The sequence below is a fragment of the Narcine bancroftii genome, chromosome 3, assembly GCF_036971445.1.
Source record: "Narcine bancroftii isolate sNarBan1 chromosome 3, sNarBan1.hap1, whole genome shotgun sequence".
Lineage (NCBI taxonomy): Eukaryota > Metazoa > Chordata > Chondrichthyes > Torpediniformes > Narcinidae > Narcine > Narcine bancroftii.
This window is the reverse complement of record NC_091471.1, coordinates 145,846,260-145,862,982: the sequence shown is the minus strand read 5'-3', so window position 1 is coordinate 145,862,982 and position 16,723 is coordinate 145,846,260. Positions and strand designations below refer to the sequence as shown.

At 37.9% G+C, this 16,723-nt stretch overlaps 1 protein-coding gene across 2 annotated transcripts in view; it reads right to left on the bottom strand.

The window, feature by feature from the left end:
- Positions 1-1,185: 1,185 nt before the first annotated feature.
- Positions 1,186-16,723, bottom strand: part of LOC138757679 (uncharacterized) — a 103,952-nt gene continuing 88,414 nt past the window's right edge. The window contains exons 9-10 of one of the 2 annotated variants that reach the window (XR_011353806.1): positions 5,341-5,512; positions 1,186-1,584 (exon numbers count right to left, since the gene is read on the bottom strand). The gene's annotated coding sequence lies outside the window, so the exon portion shown is untranslated. Of the gene's footprint in view, positions 1,585-5,289; positions 5,513-16,723 lie in introns of those variants that run through there. The other variant, XR_011353805.1, reaches the window with a different exon arrangement.

The window sequence follows — 16,723 nt, the reverse complement described above, 5'->3', positions numbered from 1 at the left end:
TTTTATTGAATTTATTTAATAAATCTTCTGTTATCTTTCCTGCTAGCAATCTTTTTCAGCCCAAAGTTTTATCCACTTTTCAGGAGTCTAGTTTATTAATTATTCCCCTCCTATCCATCTCCAATGCCTTCATATTTCTTTTATGTCTTCTACTAGTATTGCTTTTCCAATGTTGAATTAAAATCTTTCTCTCACTTACTGTCCTAAGAGAAATAAATCTCTCAGGGACAACTTTCATATGTCTTTTCTAAATGGAATCATTCAAAGAAGAAATGTTTTGTCAGCCACTATTATTCTACATTTTTAAGTATTTTCTATCAATGCTTTGATCCTAGGTGTTTACATGAAAGCAGAACTTGTATATTAGTGCACACAAAACTCAGCAAGGCCAGGAACACAGATGTAGTCAACTGTAAAATTTGTTTTGTTTGATATCTGACGCTGCTGGACTGATTGGATGAAAAACTGCAAAGCTTGAGGCTGTACACAACAACTTTAAGAATGGGTCCTGAGCAATTGAATCTGGGCAGCAGGCTAGGCTTCAGGAAGGGAGGACCCCAAGTAGGGCAGAGAAAGGCCACAGAGAGGAGAGGGATGTCTGAAGCCTCCAGGAATAATTCTGGGCCAGCAGTCCTCTGCTACTCATCGTTTTTCCTCCCCAAGTTTTGAGAAAACTCAACCAACAGAATGTTTCCATTGTAGGGGCATCTGAAGGAGAGCACTCCCGTGCCCCACTGATCACTGGTTTTAAAGCAGTGAGGTTGGGGATTAGTTCTTGCGTTTTCGGATAGAATATCTACATGGATCATTTTCGGCAGAGAGCAGCAGCAGCAATCATCAAGGAGCCACAATACCCAAGACGTTCTGCTCTTGTTGTTGCCATCAGGAAGAAGGTAAAAGGGCCACAGGATCTGGTTCAGGAATAGTTACTACCCCTCAACTAACAGACTACTGAACAAAAGGATCATTCAGAAACTTTTCTATGAACTTGTCTTTTCCTCATTATTTATTACTCTATTTTTAGACGTCTGCATTTACACAGTTTGTTTACAGTTCACAGTTACTCGTAATTAGAAATTCTGCCGGGTTGGCATTAAAAGAATCTCGTGGTCGTATGTGATGTCATGGATGTGTGCATGCTGTAATAATTCTCACTCTGGGAAATGTTATTTTTTTATTCACTCTTCCAATCGACTTCCAACATAGCTCCAATCACCCAAACAATGTTTCTGCAGAACATTATGTGGCCTCGAGGAAAAGGCAGCATCTCTGACATGCCCCAACCTTCCACTGATCCTGCATGTTCTATCAGGGCCGACGATGAAGGTGACAGGCAGCACATTCCTTGTGTGATGATGATGTCAAACTCTCCTTGTGATTTGACTTGAAATTCCGCATCTAGAGCATCTCGTTATTTCAATGATTACTTAAAGCTCCAAGTGCAGACTCAGATATATTCAAGAAGGAAATCATTTGAAATAAAAACTGCATTGGTTCAAAGTGCATTGGGAATAATTAAATGACCAGACAACATTCCATGAGTCTTTTTCATCCATTAGAAACCTTTGTCGAAAAGTGATGGCCCTTGAAGTGGAAGGCAAAATGGAAAGAGAAAACTTCAATGTATAGGAATGAATCTGCAGAAAATAACAAAGTTATTTTTCATTTCACCTCCTCAACTGTGATGTCTGCTTAAAAATGTACAGGATAAATGATTTTGACTGCTTTTACCTGCCATTAAGATTGTAAACAGTCTATTCAAACTCCTCAATAACAAGCCAATTTGCTGATTCCAATAAGACTGTGAGTGCTTGATTACCTGCTATTGACTTACTCCTTTCAGCTTGACTTTTGCTGGGTTAATTTCATCTGCTGCAGCAGTCAACCAAGCTGATACTATTTTATTTCTTCCTTAACTGGGGTTTGAGCTTTATATTTTATCTTTGTCTTTGCAATGTTTCATTATATGCCAAATTAAGCTACTTAAAGTTGCATGATGCTTTCACAAGCAAAATGCATAGATTCCCTTTAACATTGGCCAATTGGCCAGCTAACTAACTGAACCTGCTCATGCAAATGCAGCTTAATCCATCCAAGAATTAAGGATGAAGATCTGATGGAAACTTCCATGCTTTGTGTTTTCATTAACAATAAAGAAGAATAAAAGTGTAGTGTGACAGACAAAAAAAATCAATTAGAACAGTGCAAAGGTAGCATCATTGTACAAATGGGGGGTGCTGAGACCTCCATCCAGTAGTTGGAAGAGAAGTTTGTTTGGGATGATGTTGAAGGTGGAGCTAAATAGGTCCTTGTTTTCCATGACTGTGTGTAGAAACAGGGTGATGAAATTTCTCATGGTCCCATTATGACAACAGAAAGGATCCCCTGCTTAAATTCTTAGAATTTTTTTTATAATTGGAAGAATCAATAAGTATTACGCATTCTGGTAATTCTTTGTCTGTTCTCCTGGAGTCACCAGTGATTCCACATCATTATTCTTTTTTTTCTCATTATAAAAAAAGTTGACCTTGATGAGAGGTAGGGAATTAGATTAGGTTAGTTTCATCCATTAGTTTTTGGATTTTTTTTCTTTTTTTTAATCTATTATTTTAATTTAATTGTCGAATAAATAGGTCTGACATACTTGCATACATTTTTTTATTATTAGATAGAGTTATAAGTAACTATTAATGTAGTTATGCATATTTTATTACCCATTATTTTCCCCTTTCTGTATTTACTTGTATACAAATGATTCATTATATAATCATCTTTTATGTGTACATATGTTAACAAATAAAAATATTTTTAAAAAGAAAAGGAACAGAGCAATGAAATCTCTCAGGCCCCCAATGTGACAACAGAAAAAGATCCTCTGCTTACATTCAACTTGATTGTTGCTCCCATTCAACGTGATCCCCACCCACTAAAAATAAGTTCAAATTTTGTAGTCTATTGAACAATTTCCTAGTTCAAGACAGATAAATGTTTTTTTGGGGGGTTGACACAGAGATAAAATTGCTCCAAGTCAGAATGTTGCAGGCCCACACCTGTCGGCCTTCATTGGATTTGCCTTCCTTCAGCTCATATGATAAAGTCTCATCTATCCCTCTGTTGTGAGGGTAAGGTATTCCATGCTCTATTACAGAAATGAGCTGAACAGTCTTCAAGTGCCGCCATCAGGGAAAGCAGTTCGTCTGGTAATTATCTCATTGCTATTTATGGAATCTTGCTTGTTGCCGTGACCTGCCTTACAAAAGGTGACCTTCCTAAAGAACTGTAGGCCACACAAAGGCCATGAAAAATACTACGTATTCTCATTTTTTTCTGTTCCTTTATACTGATAGCCAAGTTCTTCAATCTACATTTTCACCTTCCTGTCATTGCCACCTCCTCTCAGTATTGTCTCTTTCACACCCTTAAGTACTTCATTATTCATCCTGTTTCACACAGCATATATTTCACTTCCTAGCTATTTTTCCATCTTCTCCTGCATAAACATCCTCAGTAGCATGGCATCACTAACTTCATCTTTTGTTTCTCAGTTATCTTAGAAGAATTTGATTTTTTTTTAATATAAACATGCATACTCCCATTTTTCAATCTGGTATTTTGACACTGCTATTTTTCATTCATTTTTGGATTCTTGACCTTCATAATCACTCAAAGTAAATGCAGTAAAAACCAACAGAGTAGTCAGTGGTTTAAATGGTTGAGTGCTTAATACGCAAAGAGAAGGTTCTCCGGTTTAAACCCAAAATGATCCTATGCTGAGGTTTAGCTGACTGAGTTGGGTGATGCACTGTCAGTGTGGAATTTTGTCTTTGGCAAAAATACAATCATTGATCTTCACTTTTATAAAAACACACAAAGCTGGAGAAAATCAGCAGGTCAAGCAGTGTCCTTTATATAGCAAACATAAAAATACATAACTAACATCTCGGGATCGAGACCTTCCATCAAGGCATGAGAAAATGTTGAAAGGTGTCCAAACAAAAGAGTAGGGGGAAAAGGAGTGCTCACAAAGTAGGGGGTGATAGGTGGAGAAGGGTGGGAGGGGCCAGCAGTGATCAAGGGGAGGAGAGATGGCTGGGTGAGGGGAGGGGGAAGGAGAGGAGGAGAACTAGAAAGGGGAAGGGAAGGAGGGAGGGGGAAGAGGAGAACTGATTAGGAGAAACCGGAAAAAATCGATGTGAATGTCCAGACAGAAAATAAGGTGTTGTTGTTGTTCCAGTTTTCAGGTGATCTTGTGGGCCTGTGCACAAGGCCATGGACAGACATGTGAGTGTGGGAGTTGGACACAGAACTGAAATGGTTGACTACTGGGAGGTCTCTTCCTGTATCAGATGGAGCGAAGGTGCTCATTGAAGTGATCTCCCAATTTGTGTCTAGTCTTTCCAATGTCGAGAAGGCCATAGAGGGAGCACCAGATGCAGTAAATCAGTCCTGTGGAGACACAAGTGTTGCTTCACATGAAAGGCCGATTTAGGGGTAAGGGAGGAGGTGTGGGTGCATGAGTTGCACCTCCTGCAGCCACAGGGAAAGGTGCTGGGGGGAGGCACGATTGGTGGGGAGGGATGAGGGCACAAGGGAGTCATGGAGGGAGTGATGATTGCCCCTTCAGCCCCTTAATCACCTCCCCAATACCTTGATGAAGGGCTCAAGCCTGAAATGTCAGTTATGTATTTTTACCTTTGCTATGTAAAGGACACTGCTGGCCTGAGTTTCCTCAGCTTTGTGTGTTTTTACTTCAGCCACGGTGTCTGCAGGTTTTTGTGTTTTACTCCTAAATGACTTTTGATGAATGACCATTGCCATGCAACATTTCATTGGAAGTTGGAATTCTTGTCTTATCTTTCCGCAAGTGAAAATTTGCCATATATTTATAGTGATGGAAGATTTTTAGAAATTAGAAATAGAAAGGTTTAGTCTCTCTAATCTGAAACTATTATAATGGCATATCAGAATCAGTATCAGAACATTGGAAGCACAGTTACCATATGACATCACCAATGACCCAGGTTCAAATCTGGCACTGCCTATAAGGAGCTTGGACATCCTCTGCATGGGTTTGCTCCTGCTTCTTCCTCCCCTCCAAAAACATGTGGAGTTGGTACATTAATTAAGTGGCATGGGTTTCTTGGGCCGGAAGGATCTTCTACCTACTGTATAGTTACAATTAAATTAAAAAGCATCATGGCTTAGGGCTACAAGAAAATATGCTCTCACAAGTGCCCCTTTCATTGTGTGTGAGCTGATTCAATCAAAATGTAGTCAGCTTCCATTCATAGTCACCCATCAAGTGCAGGTTCAATTTTATTCTCAAATTAAATGTTCGACCTGGTTGTGCAGAGGTTGCAATGTCATTTCAAATTTCCATTCATTCTTCAATTCCAGAGAACGCCGGCAGGCTATCTGAAGGTAGAGTGCATCACTTTCAAGCACATTTTATTTGCCTGGCCATTCAGATAATCCTCATTGCCTGGGATCATCAAGATCATCAACAAAGATCCTGAAATACAGAAATTGCTTTTAAAAAAAACAAATCTGAAACTAAAGCCCAAAATGCAGGAATTATCTGAAGGTCGCACAGTATCTTTTCAGACAATAGATGTTAGAAATTTAAGTTACAGAATGTGCCAAAACTACAAAGGAACAGGACCCTAGAAGCTGTTTTCCCTTTTCTAGCCCACATATGATGTTGAATCCTTGCCTATGTTGTTTAATTTTAAGATAATATGCACCATCTTTCTTCTCCAGCAGAATTAGAGTTTTCACCCACAATTCAAATTAAGATTCAAATAAAACATTTTTTTTTATTTTTCACACTGTGAACCATATCAATCAAAATACATACAAACATTTCCCTCTTAAATATACACAGTGGCATTTTCTCCCCTTTTTTCCCCCCTACCTTCCCTCCCCCCTCCAAACCCATTAAACGTTCAACATATACAATACAATAAAACCATTAAACAATGTCATCACACAATGAAAATAAACAAGAAAATTGTGTCATCTACTTTTACACACTGGGTCAAGTCATTTTGTCTTATCATTTTAGGGGACATTCTTGAAGAGAAGTCACGATTCAAGTTTCTGCTCTGCCTTCATTTGACTAGGGCAAGCATAAACCAGCATCATGAGGCAATGATTTAAAATGTAATTAACTAATTTTCTCTTCCGTTTAAAGTACTCCTTGATGTATTTAAAGAACAGTAACAGTCCTGCTAATGCAACTGAAAATAGGTTCATCAAAAAATAAGCACTTTTTTTAGTACTGAATAACTCACCATCCACGTCTGACCTAATTTTAGATTACTTTAAAAATCCCTGTACAAAATTTCTTTTATTCATGTATACTACTCATTTTAAGCAAATACTTATCTTAATATTTCATAATATTTTAGATGCATAATATTCCCTTCACTTAAACAAAAGGATTACTCTCCGTATATCTTCAGAAGCCATTAAATGAACAGAATTAGTAAAAACTTGCCAAATTCCACAGACTAACAATATTCCTGCATAATTTCCCAACATGTGCAGACTCCATTTTATTCTCAATCTGAAGGTTTGATCTCGTTCTGCAGTTGTTGTTAAAGGCATTGGCTGCAGCGGAGGTAATGATGGATCAGTAGAAGTCAGCACAGCTGTTCCCAAAGACACAGATTATTCTGTTTTTTATTTTCAGCAATCAGTCCCTCTGAACGTACCACAGTTAAAGTCATTTTATACAAGCCTCATTAGTGAAGGAAATTAATGTTTAAAAAAATCATTTGATTGCTTCTCTTTCCTAAATCCAATCTTTCAGAGCTGAGTTGTGCTACAAAATAGATATCGAAGGGCTGAGGGAGTGGGCACTTCACTGAAGCAGATTTAGATCAGTCTGGATGACATTTTGAGGGAGCCATTTCTGAACCATTTCCATTTTGTTTGCTTTGTTATCTAACATTGTGTCATTAAGGGACATTAAATAATAAGTCTGCAGCCGAAAATGTCAAACTACTTACATTTACTACTAAAGTCAGCTTTCAGCCAAAGATTCTGTGACAGTCCATTAATACTTCCACATCCAAAATTAGATTCAAAGATGTATAAAGTTCAATGTGTCAAAGAAAGAGTGCCTTGAGGGGATAAGGCCATGCGAAGGATTTAGACGTGTTTTGATTGAGCGCTCCATGAAGACTATCAAAAAGACAGTTTTTTTTTTAATTAAGCATTTTTCACTAAAAAATGGACAAAGCAAATACTAAGAAACCAAGGCAGCAGAGAACATAAAATGAAGAAGTTTCTACTCAGCCAGGAACATCAAGCAAAACCCCAAAAGGGAGTGGCACGAGAGTGGTCTCAGGACTGGTGGACCCTGGCAGAGCTGAGGAGTTGGGAAAAGAACTAAATATTATCCTTGAGAAAATGGAAAACTTGAGCAACTGATTTGTTGGTGCTGAAAATGTAATGAGAGACATGACTGAAATTAAAGAAATCATCGAAGACTTAATGGAAAGAATGGCCCAAGCAGAAGAAGAGTTGTTAAAACACAAGATGAGCTAAAAGCTTTGGAGAAATATGCAAAGCAATGGGAGTCAGACAGACAAGGTCATCTGAACAAGATCAACCACATGGAGAACTTTAACAGATTAAATATGTCTGAATTATTGGGAAGAAAGAAGGAATCAAGGGAAGAGCCCTGGTGAGGTTCTTCGAAACATGGATCCCGTGAGTGCTGGGAGAAGACAAATTCAGAGAAAAACTGCATATTGAAAGGACTCACTGGACACTCGGACCCAAGAGAGCCAGCAATCACTGACCACGACTGGTCTGGTAAGACTTTTGAGTTACCAGCAATTGAGGACACTTCTGGGAGCAACATATGAATGATCTAAGTAAAATAATGGTCCACCCAAGATTGAGCATGAAAAAATGCAATTTTTCCAAGATTTTTAGTCCTACTTAAGCAAAGGAAGGAGTTTGATGATGTCAAAAGACAATTGCATTCCAAAAACTTGAAATATTAGATGATATACCCTTCGACTCTGAGGGTCAAAGTAGCAGAAGGTAATTGATTATTTTTTTAGACCAAGAATGAGGTGGAAGACTTCTTGCAAGTTTTATGAAAAGGCTAAGGTTGGCAAAGAGGAAGACAGTGAAGAATGTTTAAAATGGGACTAAGTAAAAGTTGCATTTTTTTTAATCTTATATTTATTGTTGAAAAGTAAATTTTATTGAAATGTTCACCGAGAGCTCAAAAAAAGAGACAACTTGATAAAAATTGTAGCAAGGTGGTGACTCTATTCTAAGGGGGAAAATGGTGCCCAGAGTATCTATAGCCACTTTGAGGTGGAATAGCTGGGAGAACGTGGTTCCGGCGCCAGCTGCAGGTGTGTGCAAAGCGACATTCAGGTGGCAGTGCTGAAGGTGCTGTTCTGGCACCTGAAAGGTCTGCAGCAGGGAGAGGCACTGTGGAGCAAACACCGACTCCTGTCAACTGTGGCCGTAGTCCCGCCCTCTTTCTGGTGCCTAGGGGGAGCTCTCAGAAGTAGAGAATACATCTACCCGAGTAGGTACTCCTCAAGTCAGGGTTCTCCACTTTCAGGTGACCTTCCAAAAGCTGTATTCGGGTATTTTAGTTGGCTTTCCATTGGGGTATTCTGGGCACATGAAAGCAACTTATAAAAGATAACATTAAAGGAAGGGCTTCTTCTTCGTCAAGAGATTCTGTGTGCTTTTATCGCTGGCTTTCAGGGTTTCTTGTTTACCTCACCATCAGGGCAGGGACAATGTTTGTATTTTTTTTAAAAGGGGAAAGATCACTATTATTTAAACAATCAAAAAGGGTTTTATTGTTAAACAATATTTGTTTAAAAATATCAATATGGATAGAACATTAAAATGTATTAGTCTTAATGTTAAAGGGATAAAAGGGCTGGTGAAAAGGAGATGGGTCTTGGCACTCCTAAAAAGGCAGATATAGTCTTTCTATAAGAAACACATCTTACCAAATCAGAACATGCTAAATTAAAGAGGATGGGTGGGACAAGTAATATCGTCTTCATTTGGCTCAAAAGCAAAAGGAGTGATTAAATTAAAAATATACCAACAATAATAGAAGGTCCACTGACTGCCCAAGCCAAAAGATTTGTAATGGCACATTATAAAATTTATGCAGAATCATGGACGCTTATGAAAAGGAATATCAAAGGACAGGGTCACAAGAAAAATATACATGGCAGGAAATTTTAAAAATTGAAATATAATATGTCTATAATGGAAAAAAGTATTAAAAACCAAACAAAAGTATTATGAATTAGGAGATTGGGTGAAAAAGGTATTATCTTGGCAGTTAAAGGCAGAGAAGTCTTTTGGAATGGTAAATGCAATAAAAACAGAGGCTGATATCATAACAGAATCAAAAAGAAATAAATTTTTAGACAATATTATATGACACTATACAAATCAGAATTATTAGAGATGAAAATGACATGGACAAATTTTTAACAAATGTTGAACTTCCAAAATGAGAAGATAGAGAACAAATTGATTTAGATGCCTCTTTCACAAGAGAAGAAATCGAGAAAGCTTTAGGTACTTTACAAGCTAACAAATCTCCAGGCAAAGATGGGTTTCCTCCTGAGTTCTACGGACAATTTAAAGATTTATTGATACCTCTTATGATGGATGTATTGGACCGGGCAGTGGAGACCCAAATCCTCCCAAAATATTTCTCAGCTGCTATAATTACAGTGCTACCGAAGGTAGAGACTCATTAAAAACTTCATACAGATCGATATCACTCTTTAATGCTGATATAAAAAATTTGGCAAAGGGATTAACTAATTGACTGGGACAATATCTACCAAAATTAATACATACAGATCAGGTGGGATTTGTCAAAGGAAGACATCCTTCAAATAGTCTAAGTAGGGCAAAATGAAAGTTGAATCCAAGTATGACCATCTATCTAGATGCAGATTTGATTGATTAGAATAGTCTTTCTTATTTAAAAGATTGGAAAAATTTGGTATAGGCAGAACATTTATAAACTTGATAAGAACTATATCATAAACCACAAGCTAAAATTATAACTAACAATTAGATGTAGATCGAGTAGACAGGAATGACCTCTTTGTCTCTGGCACTTTTTATCCCAGCTATTGAACCACTGGCAGAGATTATAAGGAGAGATTTGGACATTAAGAACTTCTAAGTTGGACTGAAAGAACAAAATTAGTTTATTTTCAGATGATGTGCTATTATATTTGTCTCACCTGGTTGAATCCTTGATAAAATTACAAACATTAGAAAAGTATGGAAGAATATCAAGTTATAAAGGTATATGGACAAGAGTGAGACAATTGAAAATTTTTGATTATGAAATAAATCAAAAAGGTAATAGATTTAAATGGAAGATAGATGGAATTAAATATTTAGGAATAATGACAGATAATGATTTACAGAATTTATATAAATTTAATTGCACTCCTCTTTTAGAAAAAAATCAGAATTCTTTTTTAGAAAGATTTACAGAAATGGAGACACCTGCCGATTACTTTAGTGGGAAGAGTAATGTTATGAACCCAAAGGACCACAAAACCCAGCAGCAATAGATATTCACCATGACATATGGTCACTTAAACAAAAGTTGTTTTTAATTATCTTTTAACATGAAAACAGAATCAAACTTTAACTTATCACTATTAACTTAACTAGGCTAACTTCACACCCTTCTAATTCTAAGTGCATGTGTATGTAAATTTAAGAAAGTTATTTGGTTCACAGTCCAATCTCACTTCTCATTCTTCCAAGTTCACCGGTTGTAGGCATTTCTTATACAGTGCACAGAATATAGCATGTATAAAGTTCACCAGACTTTGGTGCTCGAAAGGTAAATGGTTACCGCTCAAGAAGGTTCATGTAGGGTTTGCAGAGAGATTTGTTGTTCTAGGATTTCCACAACTGAGGTACCACCATTAGTCACCTCAATGTCTTGCTGTTGAAACTTGCCCCATCAGGGTTCTCCAGATGGTAGCCTCTTTTTTTCAGGCTACCACAGAGTTCCTTTCTGTTCCACTTATTCCAAGATAAACATCAAACAGATAGCACTTCCAGCCATCCGCCACTCTGGAACTTCTGTTTCAGTTCCAACAAGCTTCTCCTGGCTTGTTACAGCTTTCTGTGTCATACACAGTCCAAGACACACACTCTGTCTGTCTGTGTTGTTTTAGGGAAACAATAACCTCTCAATGACCTTTCTGTTAGGAGGTATTAGGAGACAGCCTGTCTCTTGCTGTGGCTTTTAAAGACACTAGCCCATTCATTCATTTCAATTAACAGCCACTTGCAAAATCTCCATAGCATTCTCCATAATTTCTGTAGTCACTGAATATGAATTCTTCAATATTTCAAATTGTATCTGTTTTAAAGTGTGTGCATGTATGTAACCTACTCTACTTTTCCCAATTTATCTTCCAAAAACATTCCCAAATTTTCCATCACAGTAAATTGTATTAAAGTACAGATTATGCAAAGATTACAGTATTTTTTGCAATTGTTGCAAAAATTTCTTTAAATTATTTAATAATTACATAAAGCAATTCCTATTGAATAACCAAGTGCCAAGAAATTCGTTGGAAAAGCTAACAAGGGATTATAAATTGGGAAGATTTAGACTTTCAGACTAAGAAATACTATTTATCAGCACAAGTAAGATTTTTATCATTTTTTTTTTAAGACTGTCCCCCTTCTCGGATCCGAATGGGATTAAACTCAATTGAAGAAGCAATAGTGAAGGACTTTAATTATAAGTGTAATGTCAAGTTAATAACAAAAATAACACTGATAACCCCATATTAATACATATAATTAGAATATGGCAAGAAATAAATGTGTATTGGAAAAAAGCAGGTACATCATTAAGGACACCATTATGTAAAAAATGTACTGCTGCCTATGAACCTAGGAAACAAAATATTGAATTCATGGTATGATAAAGGAATGATATATTAATATTGTTATAGGGAGGGATCTCATGTCTTTTAAAAAATTAAAAAAATAAATATGGAGTAGCTAATGGGACTTTATTTTCTCCAGCTAAAATCATTCCTAAGAGAAAGATGGGTGCCAAGTTTGTCCCCACCTGAAATTAGTGCAATGGAACGAACGATTTGGCTGAGGAATACACCTACATTTATAACTAAGATGTAGGATGCTCTCCAGAATGAAATGCAAAACCAGGTCACAGAAATCAAGAGAGATTTGGGAGTCGGATCTAGTTGTTGCAATAATGGAAAGATTTTGGTCTGATTGGTGTTTGGATAGCATGATGTCAATTATAAAAGCAAGATATGGATTAGTGCAATATAATTTTTTACACCAACTATACCTCTCACCACAGAAGTTGCATAAATAAAAATCACAAATATTTGAAATGTGTTTTATGTGTGGGATAGAATAGGAACATTTTCACATGTTACGTGGTTAAGATATGGCAGCCATATTTGGACCATTTAGGGGGCCAATTGTAATTATAAATACAATAATAAGTGATAATAGTAAATGCTGCTGTAGTATAAATGCAAGCGACTTCCCACAGAATTTTTGATGATCAATGTAAATGTGAGCCCTGATGGTGTGGGGATTTATACTGTAAAAAGGAGGGGGGAGGGGTTGTTTGGTTTTTTTTGGTAAAGAAAGTCATAGGAGAGTTTTTCTATAATATTAAATATACTGCCTGTCCCGCATCGGACTGGTCAGCCACAAACGAGCCTGCAGCTGACGTGGACTTTTTACCCCCTCCATAAATCTTCGTCCGCGAAGCCAAGCCAAAGAAGAAATATACTGCAATATTAAATATATATTTATAGGGGGGGAAAGTATTTTTTATTTAAAAGAAAGTGTCTTGAGAAATTTTACAGGTCACAGCTCACCTCCTGCCCAATGTTATCAATAGTTGTGAAGATCAAATCCACATTTTGGTAAAATTCAAGGCTCCGAGTGCAGATAGCAACAAGCACAGCAACCAACTAACGCAAGGGACCAAGATTCATTTGCTGAGAAGAGAAATAGTCTCATTTTGAAAGGAGAATTACTGCAACCTGAAGAGAACAGAAGGGCCGAGCAACAATCGCCCAGGGGGCAATCATGGCCACTATGCTCAACAGAAACACTCCCTTATTCCTATCAATTGCTCTGCTCCCAGCCCCTCCCCAAAATAACAACAAATGTCCATGGTCTGGTGAACATCCATGGTTACCATGACTGATTCACCAGATAGGATGGCTCCAAACTGGTGCCTCCAAGACTTCTTCATTCAGATGGATGATTTCTGGCATTTCCCTTTGAAATAATCATCTCCATAGCAGGAATATTCAGCCCAGATAACAACAGTTAACTTTTTGAGAGTAGATACCATTTTCTTTCATTTGTGTGATGCATATGATTATCAGACCATTTACATTTTCAGACTTCCAATTGAATAGACAGGGTCAAGCTCAATGAAGCGCAAATTTATGATTTTGAGTTGCCAGTGTAGAAGATTCACTGCAATTGGACTAAGTTCAAAAATTACTCTATGCATCTACTCCATTTGGAAATAGGCCACAAATCACATGTCATATTAATGTACAAACATTTGATGCATTATGCAATATTACCGTGTCCACCAGCTAAATTTGTAATTAATCTTCTAGATGTTGAAAATGCAGAATTTATAAAAGATCATTTTGATTTTTTTGGCAAAATGCATGAAACTGGTTCAGCAACCCATTACATAACATTTCACAGTGGCAGAGATTTGAAGTGGGCAGCCAACTCAGTTTGCGCTACCAAAAAAGAACAGCATGTGAAAGAAATCATTGCTTCTGCCATGAACTGCTAGCACGAGGAATTTAATGGGCAGAGGTGCTGGCCATGTTGTGAAACATTGTCACTTACAAGAATCCAATGCTTGTTCAGTGGAGACTGTCAACCGTGAGCCCATGATATGAAGAGATGGTTGCGTTTTGTTTGGTGATGCTGTGTCATTAGGTCTGTATTGGAGAGATGAAGATGGTTGTGAAATATTGGACTGTTATTGGCTGTGTAATAGTGGGGCTGTTTGAAGGAAAGGAGCACTTATATCTGATAGGCATAACTTATGGAAAGGTGGGACTGATTATTTCATTCAGAATAGCAAAAGAAAAACAAACACCAGGGTGTATAGAGTTAGTACAGCTAATCTTCATCAATAACTTGCTTTATTTTGTTCACGTTTTGGGATGATTTCACCCAGCTGCTTAACTCATCAATATTCCACATTTCTCTGATGTCCAGAATGAATTGTAACTTACCCTAGCAAGCAGCTTACAATAAAGGACAACCTGGTAGTTATGATTTTCACTGAGTTTTTTTTTCCTTTCCGCTGTGTTACATCCTGTGATAGTACAGATTCTATCACCAATGTGTATATGTATAGATTGTAGTGTAGGATTATTGTGATTGGCTGAGAGCATAGCCACGCCTACTGGCAGGTCTTAAAGGTTTGCTCCTCGCCAGACCAGATCATTCTGGACTGGTCGACCTACATGTGATACGCTCCAGTCTTCTAGTTAATAAATGCCTTGGTTTGGATCAACAAGCCTTTGATTCTTTTGACGTGCTCCAACATCCAAAATAATACGGAAACTTGGAGCCTTTTTCAAAAAGCTGCACATTCATGAATTCTTCACATCCACTCATAACCCATATGAGCACTCTTTCTGTCTTTTCTCATTACATACAAACAAAAATCAGATAAATCATATTTTCAATTCTCCCAAAGGTATCTGCGAGATTCATTGAGGAAACTGATATATTAGAAATATCTTGTGCTGATGACAAGGCCTTACATTCATCCTGTGCATTGTAGAAAAATGGCTGACACATCGTCCATTGATAAGTTGACTAATGCCTGTCTATTGCTCTTCGAGCTGAATGCAAGCCTCAGGCAACAGTATGTCAGTCCTTGGAAATATGCTCCCCCTCAAAATTTGTTCAGGTATTTACCAGCATTGATTTTTAGCAATCAGACATTGCCACAAGGCAAATAAAGTGGACCTGTTTGTAGCTGAAAATGCTGAAACCTGCATCAATATTCAAAGCCCTGGAATGGAAGAACTCAATGAGTCAACCAGCTTCCGTGGAGGCTAAAATTGTAAGGGTATGTTTCAAGTCAAGACCCTGCATCAGGTTTGTATATTTTAGATCTCTCTAATAATGAATAATTGGGCTATATTATTAAATTAAGTAAAATATTGAACTATATAGGAAATAGGCCTGGAGGAATCCAAGTTCCGGTTAAACAAGGACAGTACACTGTTTCCAGTTTATGTGTGATGAAAGCATTGCTGACAAAAAAAAAGTTCTGATGTTTAAAGAGCAGACTGGTTTATAGGAAAGCATGAATGGAGGTTACAAGTCTCATGATCCAAGGTTAGCAGAGCTGGAATTTTTCTCTTTGGAGCATGGAAGAATGAGAGGAGACTGGATAGAGGTCTACAAGGTTAGAGGCATAGATAAGGTGCACAGCCAGCACTTGTTTCCCAGGGCAGGATCAGCAAACATCAGAGGACATATGTACAAAATTAAGGGAGGGAAGTTTAGGGTGTTACAAGCCCAGAGGACCTCAAACCCCAGCAGCAATAGATATTCACCAAGGCAAATGATTACTTAAACAAAAGGTTGCTTTTAATTATCTTTAAACATCCTCAACATTCATTGGAGTGACTTAATCACCAACATGGAAGTACTCAAGCTGGCAGAGTCCGCAAGCATCGAATCCACGCTGCTGAAGACCCAATTGTGCTGGGTGGGTCACCTCTCCAGAATGGAGGACCATCACCTTCCCAAGATCATGTTATATGGCGAGCTCTCCACTGGCCACCGAGACAGAGGTGCACCAAAGAAGAGGTACAAGGACTGCTTAAAGAAATCTCTTGGTGCCTGCCACATTGACCACCTCCAGTGGGCTGATATCACCTTCAACCGTGAATCTTGGCACCTCAGTTCGGCGGGCAGCAACCTCCTTTGAAGAAGACCACAGAGCCCACCTCACCGTCAAAAGACAAAGGAGGAAAAACCCAACACCCAACCCCAACCAACCAATTTTCCCTTGCAACTGCTGCAAACGTGCCTGCCTGTCCTGCATCTGACTTGTCAGTCACCAACGAGCCTACAGCAGACTTGGACATACCCCTCCATAAATCTTCGTCTGCGAAGCCAAGCCAAAGAAAAGAAACATGAAAACAGGATCAAACTTCAACTTATTACTATTAACTTAACTAACCTAACTTCTAATTCTAAGCACAAGTTCAGAAAAGTTCTTTGATTCACAGTCCAATCTCACTTCTTATTCCTCCAAGTTTACTGGTTCTAGGCAATTCTTATATTGTGTACAGAATTTAAAATTTATGAAGTTCACCAGGCTTTGGTGCTAGAAAGGTAAAGGGTTACCGCTCAGGAAGGTTCTTCTCAGTTTTCAGAGAGAGATTTGTTGTTCGCTGTACACAAACTGATTCCTTGTAACCAGCTAAATGACTTGCCAAAGAAACCTGCTCCCTCAGGTTCTTCAGATGATAACCTCTTTTTTTCAGGTCACCGGAATTTCTTTTGTTTCTCTGATTTCAAGTGAAACATTAGGCATCCAGTCCTCTCCTCTTGCATGAACCACAATGGCTTTGACCAGGCTGAACTAAACACTCACAACCCG